Consider the following 26,988-nt stretch of genomic DNA (forward strand, 5'->3'; position numbering starts at 1 on the left):
TCCCGTGTCAGGGCAGACATAGAATTTGATGTTTTTAAGTTGAATTTCGTCTTCCAGGCTGCCATAACAACATCCCAATCCTCTAGTGGAAGAGCCTCCCCATCCCTCTGGGACAATGGACAGGCTGGGCCATAATTTTCAGAGATCAAAGTTAAACACTGGCTGCCCGTGTCCGAGGTATGTGGAGACTACAGTTTGTGTAGCGGCGTCTATTATTTTCCAAGAAGTTACCCGGCGCATAATATGGGTGAGGTTGGTAAGTTTGAGTTAACGGAAGGATTAGAAAGAAGAGGGTAGTGATTTTGAAGGTAAGACCAGGGGTTATTTTGGTAGCTAAAGAAGGCATTTGGCAAGGACAAAGCTTGTGACGATTAGAAGATAGGTAACAGCGAACAGAATTTTTGCCGCAGACGGCCAGCTTGTGGGTGCTGAGCAGGTGAGTGACATTGATGGAGCCATCGAAATTGGTGCTGGTGTTGCCTGGACAGGTGATACAGTGGTTCTGGTCAAACTCCTGCCGGTAGGTGCCGACAGGGCAGCGGAGGCACTGGTGGGTGGTGGTGTAGTCGTGGTGGCCCGGGGGAGCAGTGCACTGCAGGGGAGGGGCACAATGGGGAGTGCTTGGAAAAGCCAGGGCAGGGGAGCATTCTCCCCAGGGCATCCCATGCCCTGGAGGTCTGGCACAGAGTTCAAGGCCCTTCCCCACCAGCCTGTGATTTCCCATAACCCTTGGTCCACCACAACTCTGGGGAGGGGGGAAGGTCCAAGCAAAAACCCATGGTCTCCTGGAGGCCAGGAAGAGCACTTGGTGGAGAAGGTCACGAGGCAGATTCAGACTGAACTGATGTTGGCTTCAGCAATGCAGGAACTGCCCAGGCCACCTTAATGGGAGCCATTTTCAGGGAGCAGTGGGGGTGACAGTGTGATTAGAGGAGCTCAGGGTAGAAAGAGTGGAGTGGACATGGCCAGAGCCTGAGGGTGGGGGCTTTGAAGGTGGGCATTCTTGCTTTAGAATGGGAGAATTCAGAGCAGCTGGTAAAAGCTCAGGGGAGTATCTGGCAACACAGTAGTCTCCATGGGACTGAGGACCACCTCGCCTCTGGTGACAATACAGATGGATAGATACTGAGGGGAGGTATGGAGGGGATGCAGGGTCAGCAGCTGAGGCGGGTAAAGGGCTAGTGAGTGAGGAGGGGGAAGGGATTGGACAAAGAACTGGGCAGAACTGGGTACCCTGAAGGGGGGCTCCAGTTGAGGTGAGTCTTCCCTGATTCGCCCTGTCCCCACACTCCTGTATCTTCCTCATTCTTCCAACCTCCCTTATAGACTCTGCTCAAGGCATTCTGCTTCCAGAAGCCCTCCCCAGGCCTTGAGGATCAGGAAGCTCCCCCTGGTGCTCAGTAAGCTCAAGACCATAATGGCGATCCCTGTCTTAGTATACGGCACAGTGCTGGGCATCCACGTTCATCTGATGGTGCCAGGTTTTCTGACCTGCGAGGTTGGCTATGTGGAGATGAGAGGGATTCAGGGAAAATGTGTCTGAGCAGTCTAGCCCTGCCCCTTAGGGTGGGCAGATGGGGAAAACTTCACCTTTGGTTTCACAGTCCTGGAAGGAGGCAATGCCCTTGTGCTTGGTAAGCAGCCCACATCCACAGGGAAAGCAGCTGGTACACCCAGGCTCAGGCTCGTAGGTGCCTACAGGGTAGGCCTGGCAGGGCTTGAAGCCATCGATGGAGAAGAAGCCTGGAGAGCATTGGCCTGGAATGTCAAAGTTCAGGCTGATGGGTGGGATGTCACAGTCACTGAGGCTGTGGGTGGCCTCAGACCCTTGCCTTCCCCAGGAAAAGGCATCAGGGCAACAATGGCCAGGGGTGGGGAGAACACAGCTGTCTGGGGATCCTAGCGCTTAGTCTGGATGCTGCCAGCAGTTGACTGTGCAGACTTGGCCAAGCCTGATTATTTCTCCCGCCAGGAAGAAGGGCTGGGGGTAAAAGAGCAAGTGGCATCAGGTACAGTAGGTCACACCTGTATTCCCAGCCACTTGGGAGGCTGAGGTGGGAGGATCACTTGAACCCAGGAGTTCGAGGAAGCAGTGAGCTAGGATCATGTGCTGCTATACTACAGCCTGGGTGACAGAGTGAGACCCTGTCTCCAGGAAAGAAAAAAGAAGAGCAGGTGGCCCAGTTGCTGATGGGGACCCCACATGTGGAGCAGAGGTTCTCCCCAGGGGTAGGCTACACCAGTGTCATTGCAGGAGGAACTGCCCAGCTCAGCTCCAGGTTGCTGCTGCCTTGTCTGTCAGCAGGGCTGGGCCAGAGAAAGAGGGAAGGTCTGGGGAGGGCACCACTGGGACAAAGGAAAGGGACTACAGGAAAGCCAATTTCAGCTCAATATGAAGAATGTTCTAGACTAGGTGACTCACACCTGTAATCCAAGCATTTTGGAAGGTCAAGACAGGAAGACTGCTTTAGGTCAGGAGTTTGAGACTAGCCTGGGCAACATAGCAAGATCTTGTTGTTGCATATAGAAAAAATGTTCTGTCTTTCCAGCAGGAAGTCAGGATGCAGAGGATATTCTGGCATTAAGTGGGAGTGGAGAGGTTAGTGTTCTCTCAGCCCAGACCCTGGAATTCTCTCAGCTTCTAACCAAAGGATGATTCTCCCACCAGTGGCTACTCTCTGCTCTAACAGTGGCCAATTATCAGGGGTGGATACCACTCTCCTGGAGGGGGCATAGGTCAGGGAGCAGTCAGAAGCCTGCAGAGACTCAGATCTGGGCTCTGAGGTCTTCTGTTCCCTGGAGAAGACTGGAAATCTCTTGCCCTAGGACCCCACTCTGCCTCCCTCACAGCAGCACACTCCTCAGGGTGGTGAGCCTTTCTTTCCCCATGCATTCTCTTGGGTGAGCCCCATAATGGCCTGGGAAGGGAGGATGGCCGGGAGACTGAATCCTTTCACAGATGGGGATAAGTTGATGGAGTAGTAAATGATAAAGCTCTTTGCAAACTGGATAGTGCTCGGTAAATTGAAAAGGGTTTTCTAAAAGAAGAAAGATTCTATTGTAGAAAGTAGGTTTCACAAGCTTGCCCGAACTGGTTTTGAACCCACGGGCTCAGGCACTCCCGATGTGCTAGGATGGCAGGATGAGCCATCATCAATACTACTGTTAATTAATTGCACCTAAGTTACTTCCTATATGTGCCGTGTGTGTGTGTGTGTGTGTGTGTGTGTGTATGTGTATGTAAAACATTAAAAATTGAGTAAGACCAATAGCATGTATACTATACCTTAGAAGTTTGAGTAACATGATATCTTCCTTTAAAATGTTTTTCATCTAATATTATATTTGTTTATGAGCTATAGTAATTTGTCTTATTTTATTTTTCATGTGTGTGTGTATATATATTCATATATATGTATATATACTCATATATATGTATATATATTCATATATATGTATATATATGAATATATATATACATAGAGAGAGAGAGAGAGGGAGAGAGGGAGAGAGAGAGGGAGAGAGAGAGATATTTCGATGGCAGTAATTCCTTTGATCTGTTTTGAAATTTTTTTATTATTATTCTTATAAAGATGTAAGGTACAATTCAGGGTTAGGTATACAAACATTGATCATGCAGGTACCCTTGTTGATGAGGTATGCCCCTCCTGCCCTTAGCAGTTTCCCTCAACTGCCAATCCTACCCCCTCTCCCCTGACAGTTTCCCAATACTGCCAATCACTTTCTTATAGCATTGTAATTGTTCAAGGTGCAATTATGAGTGAGAACATATGGTTCTCTGTTCTTTGTTTCTGTGATAGATCACTGAGTACGATTGACTCTAAATCCATCCAAGTTGCTGTGAAGTGCATATGTTTGTCCTTCTTTATTGCTGCATAAGATTCCATTGTGTATATGTACCACATTTTTTAAATCCAGTCCAGTTTTGAAAGGCAACATGGTTGGTTCCATGTTTTTGCTATTGTGAATAGAGCTGCAACAAACATACGTGTGTAGGTATCTTCTTTGTAGAATAATGTGAGTTCCTCTGGGTATATTACTAATAGGGGAATTGCTGGGTCATATGGAAGGTCAATTTCTAGTTCTTTCAGAAATCGCCACACTGTTTTCCAGAGAGTTTGTACCAGTTTGCATGTCCACCAGCAGTGTAGAAGCGTTCCCTTTTCTCCGCATCCTCACCAGCATCTGTTGTTGTTTGTTTTATTAATGATGGCCATTCTTACTGGGGTTAGGTGGTATCTCAGTGTGGTTTTGATTTGCATTTCCCTGATGTTGAAGAAACTGAGCAGTTTTTCATGTGTTGTTGGCTGCCTATATATTTCATTTGGAGAAATATCTATTCATGTCTTTTGCCTACTTTTTAAAGGGTCTGTTTGTTTTTTCCCCTTCAGTGCATTTGAGTTCTTTGTAGGTCCTAGATGTTAGGCCTTTGTCAGATATACAGTTGGCAAACATTTTCCCATTCTGTGGGCAGTCTCCCTGCTCTCTTGATGGTTTCTTTTGCTTTGCAGAGCTCATTAATTTGATGAGGTCCCACTTGTCTACCTTACTTCTTAAGGTATTAGCCTTTAGGGTTCTGAATAGGAATTGGTTCCCAGTTCCAATTTCCATAAGCGTGTCTCCTGCATTTTCTAAGGTTCTTATAGTTTGAGGTTTTATGTTTAGGTCTTTGATCCATTTAGATTGAACTTTTGTGTATGGTGATAGGTAGGATTCTCATTCCAATCTTCTGCATGTGGTCAGCCGGTTTTCCCAGGCACCATTTACTGAATAGTTTCTTCTCTCCCCAGTGGTTGTTGATGGAGGCTTCGTCAAAGAAGAGTTGGTTGAGGAATTGAGGCTTTGCGTCTGGAAGCTCTATCCTGTTCCATTGGTCTATGTGCCTGTTCTTGTACCAATACCGGACTGTTTAATTACTGTAGCCTTATAGTAGAATTTGAAGTCTGAAGTGTGATACCTTGTTGCTTTGTTTCTCTTGCTAAGAATTGTTTTGGCTATTTGTGGTCATTTATGGTTCCATATGAATTTCTGTATTGTCATTTCCAGGACTGAGAAGAATGATGTTGGTAACTTAATGGGTATTGAGTTGAATCTGTAGATTGCCTTTGGTAGGATGGACATCTTAACAATGTTAATTCTTCCTGTCCATGAGAATGGAATATTTTTTCATTTGTTAGTGTCTTTTTGGATTTCTTTGAGACGGGTTTTGTAATTCTCATTGTAAAGGTCTTTCATTTCTCTGGTTAGGAAGATGCTAAGGTATTTCATTGTTTTGGTGGCTATTCTGAATGGGATTGTGCTATTAATGTGGGTTTCTGCCTGCTTGTTGTTGGTATATAGAAATGCAACTGACTTTTACACCTTTATTTTGTACCCTGAGACTTTGCCAAAGTCCTTTATTAGTGCATGCAGGTTTTTGATAGATTATCTTGAATTTTCAAGATATAGGATATCATATCATCAGCAAAGAGAGATAACTTGAGTTCCTCTTTTCCTATTTGGATAGCCCTGATTTCCTTCTCTTGTCTGATTGCCTTAGCTAGGACTTCTAACACAATATTGAACAAGAGGGGTGAGAGTGGGCAGCCTTGTCTTGTTCCAGTTTTCAGCAGAAATGTTTCTAGTTTCTGTCCATTTAGCAATATGTTAGCTGTGGGTTTGTCATAGATGGCACTTACTGTTTTGAGGCATGTTCCTTCTATACCTAGGTGTTTGAGGGCTTTTATCAAGAAGCGATGCTGGATTTTATCAAAAGCTTTTTCTGCATCTAATGAGATAATCATGTGGTTCTTGTTTTTATATTCGTGGATGTATTTAATAACATTTATGGTCTTGCGAATGTTGAACCAGCCCTGCATCCTGGGGATGAAGCCTACTTGTCATGGTGGACGATTTTTGAGGTGTGTTTTTGAATCTGATTTGCTAGAATCTTGAGGATTTTTGCATCTGTATTCATAAGGGATACTAGCCTGTAGTTCTCTTTCTTTGTTGGGTCTTTACCTGGTTTGGGTATCAGTGTAATGTTAGCTTCGTAAAATGATTTGGGGAGAATTTTATCTATCTAAACTGCCTGGAATACTTGCAATAGGATTGGTATCAGCTCCTCCTTGTATGTTTTGTAGAATTCTGCTGGAAAGCCATCTGATCCAGGGCTTTTCTTTGTAGGTAGTTTTCGTATGATAGAGTCAATTTCCTGGGTTGTTATTGGTCTATTTAGTATCTCAATGTCTTCTTGTTTCAACTTGGGTAAGTTGTGTGATGTCAGAAAATCCTCCATTACATCTAGGTTATCAAGTTTGTTTCCATATAGGTTTACATAGTAATCTCTGCTAATCCTTTGCATTTCTTCAGGATCAGTTGTGATTTGATTTTTTTGTATTTCTGATTGTGTTTATTTGGGCATTTTATCTTTTTCTTGATCATTCTGGCTAGGGGTCCATTAATCTTGTTAATTCTTTCAAAGAACCAGCTTTTTGTTTTGTTGACATTTTCTATGATATTTTTGTCTTCTATATCCCATATTTGGGCTCTTATTTTTGGGATTTGGATTCACTGCTAAGTTTGGGTTTTGGTGATCTTCTCTTTCCAGCTCTCTTATGTGATTCTGTTAAGCTCTCCACTTGTGATCTTTTCATTTTCTTGATGTGTGCTCATAGAGACACAAATTCCCCTCTTAGAAATGATTTCATGGTATCCCAGAGGATTTGGTAGGATGTTTCTTCATTTTTATTTGTTTACAGGAATCTTTCAATTTATTCTTTGATTTGAGTGTTGACCCAGTCGTTGTTCAGCATCATGCTATTTAATGTCCATATCTTTGTGGTCTTTGGGGAAATTTTGTTGGTGTTATTTATTTTTATTCCACTGTGGTCTGAAAAGATACATGGCAAGATTTCAATCTTATAAAATTTGTTTATGTTTGATTTATGGCCAATGCTGTGGTTGATCTTGGAGTAAGTTCCATGTGGTGATGTGTAGAATGTATATTCTGTGGTTGTTGGGTGGAGTGTTCTGTAGGTATCAATTAAGCCCATTTGTTCAAGAGTCTCATTGAGGTTCTGGCCTCCTTGCTGATTTTTTGTCTTGATGATCTGTCTAGCGTTGTGAGTGGGGTATTAAAGTCCCAGCAAAGATAGTGTTAGAGTCAGTCTCTTTTGTAAGTTTGCCTAGAAGCTGCTTTAAGAACATTGGTTCTGATATGTTAGGTGCATATATGTTTAGGATGGATATTTCTTGTTGATGCATTGAAACTTTTATCATTATATAGTGACCTTCGTCATCTTTTTTGACTTTTGATAGCTTAAAGGGTATTTTGTCTGAGATTAAGATTGCAACTCCAGGTTTCTTTTGTATTCCGTTCAACTGATAATTTGTTTCTCATCCTCTTACTTTGAGTCTGTGAGTGTCCCTTCTGGTGAGATGAGTCTCTTGGAGACAATATATTGTTGTCTCGTGATACTTCATCCATTTGGCCATTCTAAGTCTTTTCAGTGGTGCATTTAGTCCATTAACATTCAGGCTAATTATTGAAATGTGAGGGTTTGTCTTTGTCATGATGTTCTTATAGAGTTGTACTTATTTGTTTATTTTCTTTCTTTTGGTGTTTTGGTTCATGTGTGTTTTCAATCTTTTTTCTGTACTCGTGTTGTTCTTTTTCCCTTTTCTTCTGTGTTTAATACTTTCTTAAGAGTTTCTTGTAGGGGTGATCTGGAAGCAGCATAAGTTCTTAGGGATTGGATGTCTGGGAAAGATTTTAATTCTCCCTCACGGATAAAACTTAGCTTGGCTGGGTAGGTTATTCTTGATTGAAACTGTTTATTGTTGAGAACTTTCAATATTGGACTCCAAGCTCTCCTAGCCAGAAGTGTTTCTGTAGATAAATTAGCTGCTATTCTGATTAGTCTTCCCTGATAGGTAGTCTGACCTTTTTCTCTTGCTGCTTTTAGGATTTTTTTCTTCTACACCTTCTTTGTTCAGGTAGATTATTATGTGTCTAGGAGTTGATCTTCTCATTTGTTGTCTTGCTGGGCATCTCTGAATCTCTTGTGTTTGAATTTTCACATCTTTGATGAGGTGAGGGATGTTTTCTTGAATAATTTCATGGAATGTTTGTTCCAGGGTGATCTCTGTCTCTCTGCCTCAAGAAGTCCAATTACTCATAAGTTCATTCTCTTGGAGTAATTGCTCATCTCTTGAAGGTTTTGTTCTGTCTTTTTAAACTTCTTTTCTATGTTTTGATAGTTTTATTTAGTTCAATATTTTGGTCTTCAAGTTCTGAGATTCTGTCTTCTGCTTGGCTAATTCTGCTTTCCATGCTATTAGTTTGTTATTTATTTCAGTCACAGTATTCTTTACTGCCATTATCTCAGTTATCAACTCCTTCCTGTTTTCTTCTTGTATCTCTTCAATTCTTATTATTGTATCTATTAATGTCTTGATATCTGGGTTTGTAGTATGTGACCAGTCATTCTGGGGGCTCTTCATTGTTTGTATTTCAAATTCTGTTTTCTCAATATCTTATCTTCCAGGGGTCTGTGTGAGACCTATATTCTTCTTTTGTTTTTCTTCATTTGTGTAGATTTGCTTCCCCACTTTTTCTATTCTTCCCCCACCCCTTTGTCTTCTTTAAATCTGTTGTTCAAGGGTGGCGGTATTGCTTTTACTTCTGTTTCCTAAATCTCCTATTCTTCCTTATGTGGATCCTCTGGCTTTGTTAGCTTCTGAAGCTGGACTGTAGGTTGGGGGTTATATGTTTTGCAGTTTTGAGATCTATTGGGGGGGCTGTGATTCAAAATATATCTGCAGATCCCAGTATCATCAACAGGTGTGTGGATATGCTGGATGCCGCTTTCCACTGCCTTGTAATCTTTTCATGAAGTGGAAGTATTGGTTTGCTCCCTGAAAGCAAAATGATGTAAGAAAACAGAAAGACATGGAAGGGGGGGAGCAGAGGTTGGAGACAGAGGAGAGTAAAGGGGAAAACAGACAAAGGTACCTGCTAATAAATGAAAATAGACTTGAAGACAGATAAGAGTAAGAGAAAACAAAAACAGTCAGACCAAAAAAACCCAAGAAACAACCCAGTAGCAACAACAAACAAACTAGGACATACACTCATACAAACACACAAGCTGACCAACCTTCCTGTGATGTATTAATCCCTTACACAAATTGAGGTCTTGAATCCCAAGTTGGAGGTTGGGCAGAGCTGCATGGGGGAGGCACTGAAGGTCTTTGCCTGGTCACAGGGCTCCAGATGATCTCAGGTTCTACTACAACCGGGTCCAACTAGGGGAGGTGGAGTGTGAGACTGCTGGGTGCTGTAGATTGATGTGTCACATGCTGCTTGGGCCTCTTTCTCTTTCTTTGTTTTTAGGCCCCAAGCTGGAGGCTGCGCAGAGCTGGGTGGAGCTCAGGAGTAATGCAGGTCTCGGCCTGGTCTCAAGCTCCAACTATTCTCTGGTCCCGCTGTGGTCAGGGGCGGTAGGGGGAGGCGAAGTGCGAGACCGCCTGGCGTTACTGGTCAGCATAGTGCTCAGAGTGGCTGGGGGTGGGGTAGCATAGCCTACAAGGGAGCCCAGGGCTCCACAGGCAGGGAACCATGGGCCTCCCTGGGCAGTGGAGACTTGAGGAAGGGCTGGGCGCAGCAGCCAGGGAGAGAGCCTGGACCTCCACGGGTGGCAGTGGCTTGGGGCAGGGTGGGGCACTTTAGTTATGGATGGAGCCTATAGCTCCGAGGGCTGGGTGCCAAGGGCATCCATGGGAGCAGTGGCTTGATGTGGGGCTGGGTGCTTCAGCCAGGGAGGGGGTTTGGAGCTCTGAGGGGTGGTGCTGTGGGCCTCCATGAAGGTAGTGGCTTGAGGTGGGGCTGAGTGCTTCAGACAGGGAGGGGACCCAGAGCTCCAAGGGGCAGATGCTGAGGGCCTTGAGCAGACAGTGGCTTGAGGCAGGGCTGGGCACTTCAGCCAGGGAGGGGTCCCAGAGCTTCTAAGGGTGGGCACCAAGGGCCTACCTTGGAGGCAGCAACTTGAGGTGAGGCTGGACACTTCAGCCAGGAATGGAGCCCACAGCTCTGAGGGGCGGGCACCTGGGGCCTCCACGGGGTGCAGTGGCTTGAGACAGAGCTGGGCACTTCAGCCAGGGAGGGGGCCTAGAGCTCCAAGTGGTGAGTGCCAAGGGCCTCCACCATCAGCAGTGGCCCTGGGACAGGCAGGGCACTTCAGTCAGGGATGGAGCCTGCAGCTCCAAGGGGTGGACACTGCAGGCCTCCACAGGGCAGCAGCTTGAGGTGGGGGGCCTGTGAAAGGGGGCTTAAGAAAACATCTACAATGTCAAAAATTAAACTAAACATGTACTCAACCTTTGCACAGTTAAAAAAAAAAGTTCCCTTCCTGGAAACTGGCAACAACACTTGCTGGTTAGGTTAAACTGTTTAACAGCTTTTTTTTCACTTCTTTGAACCACACTTGCATTGCTTGAAAGGGACCTAGGCCTCCAGGATGTTGCGGTTTGGCCCACTTGGAAAGTCCCAATGTGGTTAAGCCCCACTTAAGCAAGCCCCTACAGCTAATGAGGGCCCCTGGCTGTGGGACTGTCATGTCCAACAGGTAAGTGGCCACCGGCCTGGCTCTTGACTAAATAAACTCTCTCCTTTTTATAACTTGTACTTTTGGTGTTGGTGTCTGTGAATTAAGCACTCGGTCCCTATTTCAGGCCTAGAGCTCCAATGGGTGGGCGCCGAGCTGTGCGGCTTGAGGTGGGGCTGGACACTCCAGCCAGGGATGGGGGCGAGGTAGTGGCTTGGTGCCAGGCAGAGCAGTGTAGCCAGCAAGGGAACCCAGAGCCCCACAAGGTGAGAGCTGTGGGCCTCCACAGGCAGCAGCTGCTTGGCACCAGGTGAGGCAGTATAGCTGGGGAGGGAGCCAGGAGCTCCACGTGGCCAGGGGCCCAGGACCGCCTGGGGCAAAAGAGCAGCAGTGGCTGAGGTCTCAGGAGCCAGTTGGTGCGTGCCACCAAGGGCCTCCAGGCCTTGGACTGGTGTGGCTGGTGGGGGGATGGGAGGGGGACGCAAGTGTCTTTTTGGGAACTCACTTCCACAGAGAATCTTACAGTCCCACCTGTGCCGCTGCCATCTTACCGGAACTCCTGAAATGTTTTAAAGTGTGGATTCATGCCCATTGAACGTTAATCAGAATAAGATGTAACACTTTTTATCCAAAAGTAAAGTGTTTCATAAGTCTTTAAAAAATAATGGGCATATGTCATTATATTCTAGTCAAATGTTTATATGAAACAATCAATTAAATACAGAAAATTCTCTACCTCATGATAAAAACTAGAGAAAATGATCACAGAATTTAACTAGTTTCAAGGTAAGAGAAACAACTTCATTAATGACATTTTTATTGTTTTGTATGATATAAATAGTAAATAAAATAAAAAATAATGAATGTATTTTAAAAAATAGAGTAGGAAATCTAACATATGTCCTTTATTTATTGTTGTAATAAGAAACACCACTCTACCAGATATCTCTAAAAGTTGCATGAATTTAATGTGATTAAATTTTAAAGGAGAAAAAACTTAAAACTATATATTTTATAAAGAAGTTGGCATTCCATAGAAAATTTCCAAATGTGTTCAATATAGATATAACATGAAAAGCATTCTATTTATGTATCTGTGTCCTGGCTTAAACTGTTTCTTACCTATCTTCTTTGCTGGTTGCCCGATTGTTATTGCCAACATATAAAAATAAACAAGAGTTTTAGTTCCTAATGGTTCTTCTGTCTGTTTCTTATTCTCAGCCTATTATCCTAATCCTTTCTTTGTACGTTTGTTATTATTATTTTCAAAAGCCAATTGTGATAGGAGATGTAGCATTTTGGATTCAGGTGAAGAAAAGATTAGCTAGAATACAGAAAAAGCTTTCATGTGTATAATCTGAGAGAGAGGAGCATGGGCAGCGAAAACAAAGATAGGGCATCTAAATGTGATTGTGACAGTCTTGTTTAAAATTATCCTGATTACTACAGTGCATTTCAACCAAAGCAGAGATTTTTATTTGTTCAACACATTTATCATAAATAGCTTTGAGAAAGTTTGTTTATCCAAGCCAGTGCCTAAAAGTTTTATTTCATTTAAATATACTAGGGAAATGAAGAAGAATTAACTTTGAGAGAAATTACATAGGTCTATTAGAAAAGCATATTTGAGCATAAACTAAGTTTGAATTAAATAAATAAGGGCTTTATTTTCAATATGGAAAGAGACTCCAGAGGGCTTCTTTAGGTTTTAGAATGTCAAGCAACAGTGAACTCTGATTAAATAAAACCAGTTAGGTAAAAAATATTTTTAATGACCACTTTTAAGACTTTATGAGTAAATAATTATTATTCTCATTGTATGTGTTTGCCATGCATACAAAGCAGGTGATCTAAAGTGATGAGGTAAAATTGCAAAAGATGTTGTAGTAAGCTGTGAATATAATAAAGAAATAAATGAGGTTCAATGAATGAGTTTATTATTACACAGAAGCGATGTGGTTACCTTCTACCTTAGAATGAAGTAATGACAACAGTAGCGGCAACAATGGTGATCAAAATAAGTACACTAGTTAATATTTATGAAGCACTTATGTGCCTCAAATATTCCTGTTTTATCTGTCAATTCTTTTTTTAATTTATGATAATTTATGAAATAATATTACTTTTAATTCATTTTAAAAATGAAGAAATACAAGTATGAAAATGTTAATTAATTTTTGTAAGATCTTAACAAGAGCTAGGATATATTGGAGCTTAGGCATTGAGCCCAGGAAGTGTGGTGCCAGAGGTGGACTTTAACCCCTGTGATACATAAAATTTGATTCTTTAGCTCCATAATTCCTTTATGAGATGTCTTTGTTTTTGTATTATACAGACTTTTCTACCTTATTGTTTTTCCCGTGGACAAATCCTACTTTCTTTTCCTGTTTTCATGAACGTTACACAACCCTACATACATTAATGGCTTTTACATATTTTGTTTCAGTGACTTCCAATGCAAATTTGCCATGTGCACTCTGCTATCTAAGTCCATCTTACCATTTCATACTTGTAACGTAATATTTTCCTCTAAACATATGACACTCTAGTTATTCGGGATGACTCTGTGTTTCAAAACATAGACAAATATGATTACCCAACACTCAAACATTTATTTATAATATTCTTTCAATCTATCATCTCTGTTTCCTTCATCTGATTGTGAAAATATAAACTTAGCACAATTGCCAGTCTCCTGTGTTTTTTCCTAAATATATGTCGGATTTGGTAGTTCCTTTTCTGTTCTAGCCGCTCTTCTTGCCTATATACTTGTAGCACTTTTTCTACTATGCTTTCATTGTTATATCTTTAAGTTTATAAAAAATCAAATATCCTTGGAGTCTGTAACTTTTAGGCCATGAAACAAAGATATCAAAACCAAATAAACTGTCAGACCCTGAACTGCACCTTCATCTAGGCCCTCTTAGGGAACACTCACTCAGTCACTGCCTAGGGATTATAGGGGGAGGACAAGAATGAATTAGACCCCAGTTCAACCCAACCCATAGTATTTTTCCAAGAATAACAGCATGACTTAGTTCTACCTCTCAAGATAGAATGTAAGAAAATGTTCAAAACTAGATAATTATGCTCTGAGAGAGTAAATCGAGAGTTCACACGGTGTCTAAGGGCACCATTCTTCACTCTGCACGAAGCCAGAGGACTCCACTGTGGAAAATTTAAGGTCCACGGAAGCTGTGTTTGATGTTGTAGAAATATATCTTCTCACTCTATATAATCAATACAATTATAATAAAATTGCCCCAGGACTTTGTAATACTTTATAAAAATACTCTAAAACTTGTATGGAAGATAAAATGGCCAAGAATGTATTCAAAACTGAAAATAGAAAATAGACATAATTAAGTATAAAAACTGATTGCTTAATTTTGCCCAGAAAATAAATAGACCAGAAGAACTAAATAGAAAATATAGAAAGAGACTCATGCACATATAAAGAGATAGATGCAATTCAGGTCACATTTCTAATTACAGTCAATTCTACTATAACGCTTTTCTTTACAACAAGAGTATGTTCCAACACAACTTATATATTACAAAACAATTTGAGCATAATGTGAATTTTCTGTTTGCTTATGTATTATTTCATCCCAGAGAAGTACTATATAAATGTAGCTAACTGCACTCAGCAGAATGGAGTCTCACAGAAATACATAAAACACACTCACACACTCATTTCAATTTTAGCTACCTTGGTTCCTCATAAGACACACCCATCCACATCTGGAATTAAAATTTTTCATATGATTTCAGAGACCCGTCTTCCACCATTTCACAATAATTCAAAAGTTGCAACTATTTCAATGCTCACTTCTACAAAGTACTTCATTGTTCTGTCATATTTATGTTTGTTAAACATCTAGCATAGATAAAACTATAAAACTGATTTATTATATTTAATTATGTTTTTTTTCTCTGTGTTATTGATGAGGATTTTTGGTGTGTTTCTTCTAACCCAATTTTTCCAATAGTCACCTTGTTTTTTTATTGGGCAATTTTGCATAGCACAATGAGTTTAAAAAGTACTATGTCACATTACAACAGAACTGACTGTATATGGTTCAGAGAATTGGTTATTTATTCTAAATAGTTATATCTGTAAATAATGTTGTAGATGACACTATTCAAAAAAATCTCCATGATTAAATGTTACATAAAAAACAAACAATAAAGTAAACAAATATAGACAAAACACAATAAAAACAATTACATGATATAAGAAAATATATTTTAGCCCTGAAATGAGAAAACAAAACAAATAAGAAATGCATACATAAATGCACACATACAAACACACAAACAAACATAAACTACCTCCTCAGAAAGACACAAAACCCAGAAGGCATAAAGGTAAAGACTAACAAAATGACATCCTAAACATGAAATTCTTGCATAAGGTGGAAAGTTTCATTATCAAAATTAAAAGATGAAGCAGGCTTGGTGGCTCAGCCTGTAATCCCACGCTTTGAGAGGCTGAGGTGAGTGAATTGCCTGAGCCCGTGGGTTCGAGACCCGCCTGGGCAACTTGGCGAGACCTCATCTCTACAGTAAATCAAAAAATCAACCGGGCATTGGTAGTGCATGCCTGTAATTCTGGCTACTTGGAAGGCTGAGGCAGAAGGATCGCCGGAGCCCGGCAGGTAGAGGTTGCGGTGGCTGGGAGCGGCCACTGAACTCCAGTCTGGGTGACAGAATGAGACTCCAACTCAAAAAAAAAAAAAAAAAAAAAAAAAAGCCGGGCTCGGTGGCTTAGCCTGTAATCCTGTGCCTCTGGGAGGATGAGATGAGTGGATTGCCCGAGTCCTCGAGTTCGAGACCCGCCTGGGCAGCGAGACCTCATCTCTACAATAAATTAAAAAAAAAAAATCAGCCGGACATGGTAGCGCATGCCTGTAATTCCAGCTACTTGAAAGGCTGAGGCAGAATGATCGCCGGAGTCCAGCAGGCGAGGTTGCAGTGGCCGAGAGAGGCCTCTGCACTCCAGTCTGGGTGACAGAGTGAGACTCCAACTCAAAAAAAAAAAAAAAAAAAAATACAAAAATACAAAAAAAAAAAAAAACCCAAAATGAATAAACAATGTTTGTGTATACCTAGTATGGTTGGTATAATAACCATTCACCAAAGATGGTCATGCCATAACCCCTGTTATGTGTGACTACGTTACTTCACATATTAAAAGAGAATCAAAGTTGCAGGTGAAATTGTTTCCTAATCAATTGAGTTTGAGCTGGAGGGATTATTCTTGATGATAGTGGAGGCCCCAGTTAGGTCATTTGAACCTAACTGGGCTAGAGAACAGTCTTTCTCTGGTTCTTTGAAAGAACAGTCGTTCTCTGGTTCTTTGAAAACTCAAGAAGATGTAGTATAAGAAAAACTAGACCCATTAATCCTGGATTTGAAGATAGTAGGGGGCCATGAGCCATAGAATGCAAGCAGTCTCTAGATGTTGGAAAAAACAAGGGAACAGATTTTCCCCTAGACTCTCCAGAAAGGAAACCAATACAGCTGATGTCCTTATTTTGGCCAGTGAGAACTATTTCTGAATTCTGACACATAGAATGGGAAGATAATACATTTGCATGGCTTCAGCGACTGAGGTTGTGGTAATTTGTTATAACAGTAGGAAACCAATATTCTTGAAAATAGAAAATTGTCCAGAAGAATATACCAAACCAACTGCTGATCATTGTTTTCTATGGGAGCTGAAATGATATTGGGAAAAGTATTGGGAAATGGGCAGCCATTTTTTATTATTTGCATAATTAAGAGAATAGTAAGTATATATATAAATAGAAAACATGAAAATATGACATCAAAATAACAAATATAGTCATTAGCATTATTTAACAAATATGCAGTTAAAAATAGAATGATGTGAAATCAAAATTGTATTGGTTCATTCAAGATTTTTCCTAACACTTAAGTGTTTTTTGTGCCACTAAGAAACAACAGCTGAATACAGTTAATAGAAGAGGAATACAGCATTAGTCATAATAAACTTGAGGTTATCCTTTTCGTCTGGAAAGACCAACCAATTTGGAAATATTTATTGGTGGTGCTTCCTTGATTTTGTGCATTTTATGTGACCCCCTTGTGAATTCTTTTCCCATCCAGTAATTTAGAATATATGCATTTTCTTTTCTTCTTCTCCCAAGAATTACCTAAAACATACTGAATAAACTCATATCAATTTCATAATAAAGCAGTTTTTCTTGCAATGAAACATGGGAACATATCTCTCAACACATACACCCAAGACAAATTTGATTGTTAGCAAGCCCTGGGATCTTCAGGAGACTACAGCCTGGTTTTTTATCCCTTCTACTATATTAGAACTGCTCCCAAAACACAGGACACACTTTGGTTTGAACTTCATGCCATTCCAGTCCATAGAATCTCTTGGGTGTTTATCAGTTTTCCTTTGCAATATTTGAAATGAAAAAGACTCCCTCACATCTCTCTCTCTCCTGAACAAAAAGTATTTCAGGTGAAAAGATAATATTTAAACAAAGCAAGAATATAAAAAGAATAAGACTATCAGTGTTTTTATATAACTGTTAAATATAAAAATTGATCTTTCTTTCATTCCTAGAGCTTGATTTCCTCCAAATAGCCCCAAAGCCTACATAGATAACAGCAGTTTCTTTCATCCCTGTGACTTGTCACCCACACCTAAGTCAAAACGTTGTTCTTGAATCAAGAGGTTTTATTCTCCTTAAAGTTACTCAAAGTCACTTTCTGATGTGCTTTAAAACCCCCAAATGAAAGAAAAATAAAGTATTACTTGTTAAAATTCAATAGAGCATCCTCACTAAAATGGCTTTCTATAAATGTCTTATTCAAATCAACATCAAACCTCAGTGTTTTCATTCTTTATTGATATAGTAGAACATTTGTGTCCCTTGAATCTATAAAATGATATCTTTATTAAAAAAATACTTCTATCCTATTCAATTATAAAAATTATTGATGCAGCATTTTCTGCAGTGTTACATAAGTTTATTAATTGGGCTTAGAGCATTTCTCCTAGGATGGCAAGCCACCTAAAAATGATATTGTTGCTTTCTTTCCACATTTACTTGATAGCTTTTAAAATATTTTATTCAGAATTAGCATAATATTTGAGAAATTATTATGAGGCATTAATATATTTATATTTATTATCTCCTTCAAAAATTAATCCAATATGCCAAGGTGAATGAGAAAGAGACAGGCATTTTATTTTGCGTAAAACTAGTATACATCTGTAACCTCAAAACAAAATATAGGAAAAAAAGACTGTTGAAATAAAGATCAATAAAAATAAAGATCAATCTGAGAAGATGTTAGCAGAAGGCTAGCTACAAAAAAGACAATTATCTAAATAGAAGCTACATCTCAAAAAGAGAGAAAGAAAATTTCCTCCTTACAGTTACGTAAAGAGGAAAGGTAAGATGGCAAAAGAAGCAATACCCCTTTATTCATTTTTTTCAACCATGAAGTCTATGGTTATTATAATGTGTCTGCTGAACCATTGCAGGATGCATGTGTTGGAGAGATAGCTGGTTTCCTTTGTTTCACAGGTCGAAAGGTGGCAAGAAATTGTCCCCTGAGATTTATATTAATGAATTAAACCTAAAGACCCATCAGCACCTGGATGTGATTTAGATAATGAGATTTTGATATTTGAGCTGATGCTATAATGTGATGACAATCTTGGTTTATCAGCTAGAGAAACAGAACCAGTAAGAAACAGAGAGACAGACAGATGAGTGGATATACAGATGATAGAAAATTAAAGCGAATAAATGGCTTTTGGTATTGTGGAGGATGTCTAGACAAATCCAAAATCCACAGGGCTGGTTAGAAGTCTCAAGTACCTGCTGAAGTTGCATTCCAGAGTCAGATTTTCTTCTGGGAAACATCAGTGAGCCTGTTAAGGCCTGCCAGCTGGTTGAGTCAGGCACTACCAGATCATTTTTGATATCTTTTACTTAAAGTCAATTGATTTTAGACATTACTCACATCTATAGAGTGCCTTAAGGCAATACAAACATTAGTGTTTTATTGAATAAGTGGGGACGATTACTTGGACAAATTAAGACATAAAACTGATCATCACACATGGGAATTTGGGGAGTTAATACAATTTGCATATGTAAGGGGCTTGAATACTTGGGGGCCAGAGGGCAGACTCCTTGGACAAACCCTAAAGTAATCCCTCATGGTCCTCACCTTTTGTTATTCATACTCTTGTATAATCCCCTCTCCTGACTGTTGGTAAGATCTTTGACTTGCTTTTGAAAAATAGAAATGGTCAAGGTGATGAGATATCATTCCTATGGTTACATTATATAAAACTGGCATTAACCAATTTTTGAACATTGCAAATATGGGGAATAACTGACATCGCATTACTGCTTTAAATTGTATTTCTCCTTTCCCAGTAACTTCAGAGTGTCTTCATATATTCACTATCATTCAGCACTCCACTTCTGAGTGTAGCCTGTTTCTATTGTGTTTCTGGATGATTTATGAGTTTTTCCAATCATTCTGATTTTTGTTTTTGTTTGTTTTCTAGATTACAAATATGATGTATAGGCTATTATTTACTCATTTTTATTTCAGCATTCTTGTTTGTACAGAAATTCATAATTTTGATGAAATAAATTACATTTGGCTATTCATTAATTTATTTAGCCTCCTTCAGAACTCTTCTTGACATTTTTCATACAAATAGATCACATAGTTTCTAAATATTGTATAGTAAATGCTAATAGTCACATAATTTACCTTTCAAATATAAATCTTTAATATATCCAAACTCCTTATGCATATCGATCACAATTATTTTATCGATTTCCAAAGGTTTTATTGGTAAATAGACTTTAGAAAAGAATGATTAAGGCTGCCATAGACTCGGTCGTAAGCACAAAATTTGAAGAGAAGAAGTTCTTTAGGCTGAAACCACAGGCTGGTTTCTTTTTCTTAGCACTTGTAGTCCAGTCACTGCCTTGAATGCAGTCCCTGCCAATTTGAATGCAGATGTCCCCGCGAATGATGCCTGGCTTAGAATTCACTGAATTGGTCTCCCAAGAATCATTCAATCTGTCTTCACCACCTTCAGCCCCTCCCAGACCATGTCCTACACTAACCCTGAGTTCATGAAATTCACCCGCCCAAGGAAGAACAGGTGGTCTTTCAAGTCAGTGTGGTGCTGCTTCTGGAGTACTAGGAGTCGGAAGGAACTTCATGGCCACGAGGAGGAATTCTTTCTGCTCAAAGCACTTGTGATGATCTTGCCTACCAGGTCACAGTGCCAGCCTTCCCGCTTGGTTGTGTGGAAAGTGCGCTGGAGGACCGTCAGGAAGCTGGTGGGCCAGGCTGATGGGTAACCACCCAACGAGGAGCCACCGTCAGAGGATGGGTCGTATTACAAAATTGTAACCGATCATCCCATCCCGGTTTTATTTTTCTCTACATGAAAGTTTTCTCTAATGCCAGCTACAAAATATTAGTTTATCTATGTGAAATTCAATCTGCAAAAGTAATGTTTGGCCTCTAAATGATCAATTCTATTGCATTGGTCATTGTTTTTCATCCCTTGTTCACATCTCTTACTATGGTTTTGTTATATCTCTTAGAAAGGGAAGCATCCGTGTCTCCCCAATTTTTCTTTTTGAAAAAATGATTTCACTTCTTATAGAGCTTCATTGTTCCATTGGAATTTTAAAATAATCTTGTAACTTCTGGCTCTGGTTATTTTAGTACAGGTTTATTTTAAACAACTGAATTAATATGACCATAATTATGCATTAGTTTTCGTGTTTTCCATTCTTCTCATGTCAACATCAATATGTTATTGTACGATTTGATAAAGGATGGCATGATATTGAAGAATCTACTTGATTGCATATAAGAAATTTAATTTACTGGCAAAAAGTATTGATACTATTCTTAAGAAGTATTTTTTGGCTGTTTCCTCTATATTGTCCTATTCATCAATTTAATCATCACTTGCTTTTTTTTTTTCTTAGATTTCACATGCACGTGTACTTATACTGTTTATTGTCTCCCCCCTCCCAAAAAAAAAAAATTGGCAAAGACTGGTTTAGGACTTTTGTGCCAGGAGCTCTAGACATTTTAATGGTTTGCATGCTGCTTAGTGCTCACATTACAATTCTCATAACCTGTAGGTAATCTACACTCAGAATTCACACCTGTGCATGGTATTGGCCTAGTTTTCTTTTTCTAATTTTATTTTTAGCATATTGCTCAATATTGTAGATGTTGATTTACAGAAGAAGTCATTGTTTTATTTTTGATATGTATTGTTTTGCTGCTAAGCCTCATTTCTGGAAAATTGCCATCTGTAATAAGCAATCTATCATGTTGTAATGGAAACAACAGAGAGTCACCTAGTTCCTAAGCAACCTTGGCGTTCTGTGATGGGGTCTGCTCTATTTCTTCCATGGCTAGTTTACCTTTTGATATTCACACTGTACTCATTTAGTGGAGTCCTTGAGAACTTTTTCTACCTATTTCCCATGCCTTTTACTGTATAATAAAATACAAACTATATGCTGTTATGAAGTAATTCCAGGATTTGCTGTGAATTCTTCATGTTCAAGGATTGTGATTTGAGGTTGAGCTGCTCTCTCCTCTTTGAAGTGACCAAAATATTCTTTACTGAACTGTACTCCTATACCTCCATCTTTCCTGGAGGCCAACTATCAAGTACTTGTAGCATTCATGTGGATGGTTTCTTCTGCACTCTCTAACAAAATCTACATTTTCTTCTTAATCTAAATAAAGCTATTTTAAGTAACTTTTGCAGAAAGAGTCCATTTCTCACTGGGATCTGTACTAAAATCCATTCCTCCAATTTAATAATACTGTTTAAAATGGCATTTAATGCCATTGCCTTGCTAATGGTGTGGTCATGTGCTCTTTGGGCTATGGTCAGGCCATGTTTTCTTAAGCTTTGGCCTGCTTCGCTACCTTTAGGAGGCAAATCTCCTCTTTCTCTCTATCTCTCTAATTTACTTTTTAAGTAAACATATTTTCTAATCTAAAAAAAGGCATATAATAATATTTCTTCCAAAAGTAGATAATACAGCATTCTTATCTAAACATACATTGAATTATCTTGTATACTGCATCAATTTATTTTGCATTATCCCTAAGTATTGTTTATAACAATTATAACATTATGGTATAGAAAAAAAAAACTGTCCTAGTCATTTAGAAGGCTTTAAGTAGCATGACAATATTTATAAAAATATTTCTAAGTTTCTTCTATTAGCCAAATAGTATGGGATAATTATTTTGGTTGTTATTTACTATATCACTTCAATTTCAGGAAACCAGTTAAAAAAAAGATCAGTAATATAAGACAGACATTAAATAAAATTCAATGTACTTCATAACATGACATTAGCAGATAATATTGAGTACTTATTATCTACCAGGTTCGATTACAAATCCTTTATAGGAGAAGGCTTATTTAGATATGAGAATAACTCTAGGAAGTGGATACTGCTGACACCTTCATTTTACAAATGAAGCAATGAGGTATTGTGGAGGAGGTAACTTATCCAATACCACATATCTAGTACTTGGAAGGAGAAATATTCAAATGCAGAATAACTCCATATTTTATCACAAAGTTATTATTTTCAGGGTTTTTGGAACTTAGAGACAAAGTAAAATTACAATTCTTTATTGTAAATTTTAAATAATCAGTGTTTCATGGGTATGCATGATAGGCTTGTGTTGCTACAAAGATGCAGGTCACAGCACTATCATTCCTTTGTCCCTGCTTACTTCTTGTTTTCCAGTGTTTCAACACTGAATGTCTCACATAGTATAGACGCTTTTATTCTATCATGCAATTATCTTGTAGCTAGTCAGTGAAATAAAACTAATTTGAGAATATTCCACCTAATTAGCAGTTTTTGCCCTGGTGCCATCCACAGCAAGTGATGTTGCCATTGATTCTAAACTATAAATACTGAAAACTGTGATTATCTCCCAAGCAGTAATATATATTTAATATATATGTAAATGAACTCTGAATAAACCATATTTTTTAAGCTTGTTTCTCTCCCTGATGTGCAGTACCACTGGCACTGATTAAAACCATCCCTAGGATGCTTAATTTACCCCGTTCTTGCTCCCCAGTAATTCTCCTTGCTAAAAATCTCTCTTAAATGTTTTTGAGAATGCTTACAAGTATTCACAGGCATCAAAAGTGTAGGTAGGCTGCCTCAGCTAGATGTATTGTATCTATCGCTCTAGTAGGAAACAAAGGAAAGTAAAATAACATAGCTGCATTTTTTTAAATGTAGAATTTCTCCATATGGAACAGCTAGACCCTACTGTCACACTGCTATTTATACAAGGAAGAAAGACAAAGGATTCTTTATACCTGTATTTCTAAACTGAATTTAAAATCCATGAGATCAAATATTTAATATGCATCTTTCTTTTGATTCACTCAGAAAAATTCGATTCAATAGGACAGAAATAGATCGATGAACTCTGCATGCTTCCAAAACGTCTTTATCTGCTGGTAGGTATCTAAATCACTGAGTTCATTAGCCTCCTTTACAGAGGACAAGCAGATTTACAGTCTTAAAATTATTTCTCAGGCTAAGGAAACCAGTTAAATATTTCTTTGTTAAATATACATAGTCAAATGATTATACATTTATGCTGTGAAATGGGTTATTTACTTCTTTATTTTCTCTATTTCTGTAACTATGAAAATCTTTTGATTAGGCATCTTCATTTATTCAAATACATCTTCAGTCGAGAGGTTTACTATACACAGAGTTACCCATTTCTTGAATACTCTAATTTTCAAGAGCACTAATCTTGAAAAATAAGGGCTAACTATATAAATCTATGCTGCTTCTCTGTATTGTAATTAATTAAATTTCCAAGAACATTTTTGTGTGAATTTATGTACTAATTACAGAAAAAATATGTTCTCCGTAAAATGCCAATTATAATAATTTTACTTCTGCTCAAAGCTTTTTAGCGTGTCAGGATGGCTTTTAACTAATATTGCTAATTTTTGGAAAGGCAGTTTTTAACTTCTCATAGAGGTATGTTTTGTTTATGTTTTACAAAGAAAATAGCTAAATTATATGCTCTTCTTCCCAGCCCTAGGTCATAGTGGAGAGTTAACCACAGAGCAAGTATCTGCTTTAAAAAGACTAAACGACTGAGTAATTACATCAATGCCCGATACGACTGTCCAGTCTTTACTAGTGGGTGATTTCCTATGAAAACAAAAACGTGACGTTCTTGAGACAAAACTCTCAAGACGTGGAATTACTCTGGGTTTTTTTGTTTTTTTGTTTTTGAGTTGGAGTCTCACTCTGTCACTCAGACTGGAGTGCAGTGACCGCTCCCGGCCACTGCAGTCTTGCCTGCTGGTCTCCCGCGATCCTTCCGCCTCAGCCTTCCTAGTAGCCGGAATTACAGGCATGCGCTACCACGCCCAGCTGATTTTTTGATTTATTGTAGACATGAGGTCTCGCCAAGTTGCCCAGGCGGGTCTCGAACCCGCGGGCTCAGACAATCCACTCACCTCAGCCTCCCAAAGGTGCGGGATTACAGGCTGAGCCACCGAGCCCGGCTTACTCTGTTTTAAAGACAAATAATGCCTTCCATATATAGAAGACTCACATCTGTCATAGAAGAGAGTAGATAATTTGCAAACATGTCATGTCTGTCTTTTGGGCATTTATTTAAGTAATTTGTTTGGGCTAACTAGATTTGTTATTGAGTGGGGTTGTGAATCCAAAGTTACTAACTGCCCAAGTGATAAGAAGCATTACCATGTGGTTGAGTGATATAACAGAATGTTCTATTCATGTTAAAGTCAATTTACTTGGAAAGTCTGATCACAGTAAATGGGCAGTAGTACTTGTTTAAGACAGCAAAATGAAACTTTAGGCCAGAGTTTTATTAATGGCTGGTAAGTAAAATACTTTTTTTTTATGTTGCTGAGAAGCACCTTGACCATGATTATTCTCTGATACTTCCCTCTTGCCTCTTTCAATGTGACATTAAAATACTTTGCCACATGGCTCCAATCTTTAGTCTCCCTTCTTCTCCATCTCACCTCTTAGTACATATAAACATATGATATATTCTGACATATAAAAGCCCTCATCATCCCTGAGTCTACCTGTTGTTCCCATTGCTATGTACAGCATATTTTCTCACTGAAAATCTGTAACCATCCACCTTTCACTTGGTAAAACACAATTTTCTCTTCAGGCCCCACCTCAAGCACCAATAAGTCTGGTCGTTTATTGAATCAAACTTTCTTCTTTATTCTGTAGCAATTTTCAAATGAAACTCTTATGTAACTAATAGCACCTCAGTCGTAGTATATGATATAAATATAGGATTTGACTTGAAACAATGTTTCTCACACCTCAATGGCATAAAATCATATTTTATTCCCCAGTACTTGGATTTATGAGGCTAAAGTCAGATGTGCCTAGAGTTGTGGTCACTTGAGATGACTGGTCATCTAAAGTGTTCATCCATATGGCTGCATGTCAGCTGGGAGCTCATCTGGCCTATTAAGTGGTTCAAATATGGCTTCTTCAGCATACACCACTTTATACAAATAAGATTTTAAATATATATGCTGCAAATGAAACTGAGAATAAAAGTTACCCAAGAAATGATTCTCTAGAAGAAAGAAAATATGAATTATCTCTAAAAACATTAAAGTGTCAATTACTATTCTATGATTACATAGTTTCTCTAAATGAAAAGATATTTAAATTTTAAAAAATACTGGACAAGACACCATGGAACATATGTTTCACGCCCTAATTTATCAGTAAGTAACTGTCTTCTCCAGCCACTTGTTTCGGTATTAAATTAAGAGATTATGCTTGACATTTTTGCCATAACTTTCAACATAAAAACCCATGTGTATAATTGGGTCTCTCTTTAAAGACAAGTGAAAGGTTGATTCATATTGCCTGGGAATTCCACAGTTCCTAGTTAATTATAAATGCTTCCTTTCCTATTGCTACAGATCAAACTATCTTGAAACTTCATGACTTTAAACTTTATTTTGCCTACAATTTTGTGGATAAAGGATTTAGAAAGGGTTTGGTTGGGCAATTTTCACTTGGATTTATGAGGCTAAAGTCAGATGTGCCTAGAGTTGTAGTCACTTGAGATGACTGGTCATCTAAAGTGTTCATCCATATGGCTGCATGTCAGCTGGGAGCTCATCTGGCCTATTAAGTGGTCCAAATATGGCTTCTTCAGCATACACTACAGGATAGTAGAATGTCTTAAATGACAACTGAGAGCACCAAAAGCAAGTAACACATCTAACACGGCAAAAGCTGTCTTGCCTATTGTAAAATAGCCTTGAAAATCTTGAAATCATGTCTGTCACATTCTTCAGGTTACAAGTAAGTCACATGCTTGCCAGATTCAGAGAAAGGAAATAAGACTCCATGTCTTGATGGAGCAGTGGAAGTTTCTTTAAAAATATGTGGGAAGCCGGGCTCGGTGGCTCAGCCTGTAATCCCGCACCTTTGGGAGGCTGAGGTGAGTGGATAGCCTGAGCCCGCGGGTTTGAGACCCGCCTGGGCAGTGAGACCTCATCTCTACAATGAATCAAAAAATCAGCCAGGCGTAGTAGCGCATGCCTGCAGTTCTGGCTACTTGGAAGGCTGAGGCAGAAGGATCTCTGGAACCCAGTAGGTCGAGGCTGCGGTGGCCGGGAGCAGCCACTGCACTCCAGTCTGGGCGACAGAGTGAAACTCCAACTCAAAACAAAACAAAACAAACAAACAAAAAATGTGGGATTGAGATATTGTTCAAACCTTCTTTTAAAAAATAAGATATGTCACATTTTATAAATATTGATATTAATATTGAGTGCTATTAAACTCAAAATAAAACACTAAAATTAAAATGTTGTCAGTTTGTTGTATATCAAAATTTTAGTAATGGCTTCAGTTTTTAAAAAATCTGAGACATGACATGTACCTGATAAGTTCCCAAGAATTAACTAAACGGGCATCATATTACTGTATAATAAATATCAATTTTCAGTCAATAGTTATTACCTTGGAGAACAAGAGAAAGTCATATTCAATAATTTTCAAAGTTATTTTCAGAAATCGCACTGACATATTTTATACAGCGAGGAGAGATAATGTGACATATAGTTTATCTCATTATTAACTTATTCTTCCAAATTAGTATATTGGGAGGAGTATGCTAATTTATTTCAGGGGAAGATTTGTGAATATTTCTCTAAGAGGAAAAAACCAATATACAGTTACTGTCATATTACAAAACTCAAGACATTAAAAAGCATAGT

The 26,988-nt window shown here is 39.0% G+C and overlaps 1 pseudogene; it reads left to right on the top strand.

The window, feature by feature from the left end:
• The first annotated feature begins 1,915 nt into the window (after positions 1-1,915).
• LOC103274978 overlaps positions 1,916-26,988 on the top strand; it is a 98,029-nt pseudogene continuing 72,956 nt past the window's right edge.

Source organism: Carlito syrichta, unplaced genomic scaffold (assembly GCF_000164805.1).
Source record: "Carlito syrichta isolate Samal-C Ts95f unplaced genomic scaffold, Tarsius_syrichta-2.0.1 Scaffold315151, whole genome shotgun sequence".
In the NCBI taxonomy this organism is placed as follows: domain Eukaryota; kingdom Metazoa; phylum Chordata; class Mammalia; order Primates; family Tarsiidae; genus Carlito; species Carlito syrichta.